The following is a 4,648-nucleotide window of genomic DNA, read 5'->3' on the forward strand; positions in this document are numbered from 1 at the left end:
TCCAAAACAAGCAAGCTCACATTTAACTTAACAACAAAGCATTATGCTAAAACAAGTGATGCAAACGTATGTATAAAGCATATAATCAAGTGAATAATGGTCACAATTTAGTTGGCATAAGCTTAAGCAATTTGTGTTAAAAAGGCTAAAGCAGTGATTAACAAAGCAATTAAGGTAAGTTCAAACACCAAAATTTATTCCAGCACTAAAATCACATGATCGAAACAAGAAACAGAAAATTCGTGCAACATGTAACTTAAATCAGTTAAGTATGATGAAAACAGATGAAACTAGTTACATAGGCTAAAATTCCTCAATATTGTGAATTCACGCAAAAGAAACTCTAATTAGGAATAGTCCAAGTTTTGGTCAATTTTAAAATCAATTCAAGCCATTCAATGCACATGAATAAATCAGAATGAAAATAAGCAAAGAATTATACGGTATTGACCAAAATTGGCAGTGAAGCTCTTTTGAGGCAACTTTTCAAAACCGTTTGGTAAGCAAGATTCTATTGACACAGAAAACTGTCAAATAGAACCTTGTTGCACCAAATCCACAGAATACAGCTTAATAAAACAAAATAATAGGAAATCTCAGCTTTCAGGAATAAAATAGTAAAGCAAACAGCTAAATAACTGATTAATTGAGCTTAGCAATATTTCAAAACAAAAGTAACATAATGCCAATGCAATTACTCAACCGTATGAAGAACGAATAGTGAAAACTAATTCAAACAATTTTCGACATCAATTTTGTAACATCCTACCACGCTAAGCTTTACGCTTAAGCCATAAAGCAGAGGTGGTCTGGTATTACGACCTCTAAAATAAAATAAGTACATATAATAGCAGAAGAATTATAATATGCTAGGAGCCGTGAAGAAAAGAGGAAACAAAATCGCAAAATAAAAGCGCAACGCTCAAGGAACGGGTTAACCTGCGTGCTAAGGAAACCATAACTATTAAACATATGATAACAGAAGTAGGAATAGAGTACCAAAGATACAAAATAACAAGCTCCTAACTCAGCCTGCGAAGTCAAGACTGGCCGGAGAATATTTACATATATATACATATATATGCAGAACCCAAAAGTACATATACACAATCCTGCCTCTCCATAAACCTCTAGGAGGATCAAAAGAACAAGTTATGCGGAGAGAAAACCAAGTATATATATACACATCATAGCATAACCAAATAACCCTGTAACCACTCCGCTTCAAGGGTCCAGACGCCTAACGAGATGCCTCTCGACCTGCATCTGGAAAACAACAACATAGTATGGAATGAGAACCGGAGGTTCTCAGTATGGTAAAGGTGCCACACACATAATATATAAGGTCCTGGGAATGCCAGAGGCAATCCTAGAACGCCGACACTCAGATTATAGAGCTTAAAGTATTAAATAGAAGCCATAAAAGGTGGTTTTCTAAGGATATTTAAACCTAACTTAAATTAACCTTAAATCTAAATCCCATTCTGTCATTCCTCCTTACCTCCAACTCCATCATGCATTTTCACAGACAAGTAAACAAACAAAGGCAAGCACAAGAAGGTTACAAGTACTGCAGATAACAAATATACATTTAACATGGCAAGTACATTTAGGCACACCCAGTTAATACACAAGCAAGTAGTTCAAGTAATATGCATATGATGCATGCCTGTCCTATGGCTGATGAGGCTCATCTGTCGGTTATCCAGCCAACCCGACAAGTCTGAATTGTACTTAGACTGTCCCCCGACGTGCATCCCCAAGAGTCTATGCATAGTTTTTCTCAAATAATCAATAATACTCAATGGGGGTAATATTCCCGGGAATTTATATAGTGCCCGGTCACACACTTACGTCGTAGGGTCAACAGAGTATCGAGTTTTCAACCTGGTACACGTGGTGGCAAGCCACGGCACTTAATCCAGGGAATCTCGTATCTCAGATTATTCAAATTCATAAGCCATATAAATAATTCAATTATAATTCATCAACTTCAACATCATTCTCAATCGCATTTCATTCATCATCATACATCAATTATATTCAATCCTTATCCTCCATTATCACACCTCCCATTCCGTCCATCAATAGTTCCAATTCAAAACATAACTCATTCTTTTCTAAATGAATCAAACTTAAAACATACTCATTTTCTTAATAACTCTAAATCAAACCATATAACCTTTGAATCTAAATCTTTTTAAATAATCGTATAAAAAAAATCTCTAATTTTTTATAAAATTTTGGCAGCATCTCCTCTAAAACTCGGACTTTGCCACCCTTTTCGGGTCCAAACCTGCTTCCTTTTCAATTCAACATATCCTTCCTCATTATCATAACAATCTCCACAAAAAATCTACCTCAGATCAACAATTAAACTCATACAATATTCAAATCCAACAACCAAAATTCAACTGAGAGTCATAGTTCACAAATCCTAGGCTTTTAACACAAAATACCTCAAATCAATAATTCACCGAATCATTAATTAATCAACAAGCACTAAACCAACCATGTTCATCAACAATAACATTCAACTATAATTCTCTCCAAATTAACATAACAACATTCACCATCCAACATTAATAACTAATTATCCAATAAACTTCAACCAATTATATTCATCGACAAATTACTAAATATTAAACATACACCTGCATTCCAACTTATCCTATGGTCATCTAGCCTAAGTTTTCACAGAACATTATATATTAAATGCAAGAAACCTAAACCATACCTTAGCCGATTTCCACGTAACGACCAAAGCTATTTATTCAAAACCAAGACAACCCCTCAAAACTCAACTAATCCGCTTCCTCCAAGTTCCAGTATTCACAATTTCAAGCTCCAATTATTTATTTTCAACCTAATACACATTCATAATACATATATACCCAATTTAATACTCAAAGCTCAAATTTAATGAAAATAAAATAGAATTATCGTATCCTCACCTTACCCAAACTTCACATAAGCAAGAGTGAACGTTTCTCTCAAGCTAATTGGATCCTAAAACATCAGAAATCAAAGAAATTCAATATTCCCACTTAAAATTCGAAAATTGGGGGAAGATGAAGCTGAGAGTGATTAAATAAGTTACCTATGAAATTGTTCCGATAGAAATGTAGAGCTCGACGTGGTGAACGCGTGGCCGCAAACGGTGCGGCGATTGGAGCTCGGACGGAGAAGTTACGGGGATCGGAAATTAACGTAAGGGTTACGGGAATGTTTCTCGTTTCTCTTCTCCCTGGAAGCTGAAAGCTTCGTTGCTGCAGTAATGAGGGAGAAGACAAAGCTGGGTTCATTTAATAGGGCTGGTCCGGTTGAACTGACAGCCCGGTTCGGGTCCGGTTCAACCGGTTCGGTTCTTTCGGTCTAATCTTGGACCGTTTTCTTCAAAATTAGTGTCAAAATTCTCGTTTCGATGAGTTCTACCCTATTTTGATATAATATTCGCATTTCTAATCCTCCTTATTAAAAACTAATTTATTAACTAATTTAACCGGGGTTTACATCCTACCCACCTAATAAAGAATTTTGCCCTCAAAATTCAAATCTAGTTACCTGAAAAGAGATTTGGATAGTCCTTTCGCATATCTGATTCGAGCTCCCAAGTATGTTCCTCAATACCAGCTCGACTCCAAGCTACTTTTACCAACGATACTTCCCTTCCGCGTAATCGTTTAATACTGAAGTCATCAATTCTCACCGGAATTACTGGGAGTGTTAGATCTTCTCTTACTTGGATTGGTTCTGGTTCCAAAACATGACTTGCGTCAGGAGTATACTTCCGAAGCTGCGATACATGAAATACATCGTGCAAATTCGAAAGGTACGGCGGTAAGGCAATTCTATAAGCCACTGGTCCAATTCTCTTCAGAATCTCAAACGGTCCAATATAACGAGGATTCAGTTTCTTGGTCTTAATAGCTCTTCCCACGCCAGTGGTTGGTGTAACTTTCTGAAAGACATGTTCTCCTTCTTCGAATTCCAAAGGCTTTCGCCTCTGATCAGCATAGCTCTTCTGGCGGCTTTGGGCTATAAGCATTCGACTACGAATCTTCTTTATCTGCTCAGTCGTTTCAGCTATCATTTCAGGCCCTAATAAACTCCTTTCTCCAGTTTCATACCAACATAGTGGAGACTGACATTTTCTGCCATACAGAGCCTCATATGGAGCCATTCCGATGCTCGCATGATAGCTATTATTATAAGCAAATTCTATTAATGGCATATACCGATCCCAGCTCGTCGGCTGGTCTAAAACACACGCCCTTAACATATCCTCCAAGGTCTGAATAGTTCTTTCTGATTGACCATCTGTCTGAGGGTGATACGCAGTACTCAAGCTTAACTGAGTCCCAAATGCACGCTGAAAAGCTCCCCAGAATCTTGATGTAAAGCGAGGATCTCTGTCAGATATGATAGTAGAAGGCACACCATGCAACCTGACAATCTCTTTGATATACATTCGAGCCAATTCCTCCATTGTGCAACTTATTCGAATAGGAAGAAAGTGAGCTGATTTTGTCAGTCGATCCACAACCACCCAAATAGCGTCACAACCAGATCGAGTTTTAGGCAAACCTATCACAAAATCCATTGCGATACTCTCCCATTTCCATTGTGGAATCTTCAAAGGCTGAAG

The 4,648-nt window shown here is 37.3% G+C and overlaps 1 long non-coding RNA gene across 1 annotated transcript; it reads right to left on the bottom strand.

Moving 5' to 3' along the window:
- Positions 1-1,005: 1,005 nt before the first annotated feature.
- LOC112703045 (uncharacterized) lies at positions 1,006-3,279 on the bottom strand. Its single transcript, XR_011864006.1, has 4 exons — positions 3,101-3,279; positions 2,955-3,009; positions 2,738-2,866; positions 1,006-1,266 (listed from the first exon to the last, which is right to left on the bottom strand). It is a non-coding gene; the product is annotated as an uncharacterized lncRNA (long non-coding RNA).
- Positions 3,280-4,648: the final 1,369 nt, after the last annotated feature.

This window comes from Arachis hypogaea, chromosome 7, assembly GCF_003086295.3.
Source record: "Arachis hypogaea cultivar Tifrunner chromosome 7, arahy.Tifrunner.gnm2.J5K5, whole genome shotgun sequence".
Classification (NCBI taxonomy): domain Eukaryota; kingdom Viridiplantae; phylum Streptophyta; class Magnoliopsida; order Fabales; family Fabaceae; genus Arachis; species Arachis hypogaea.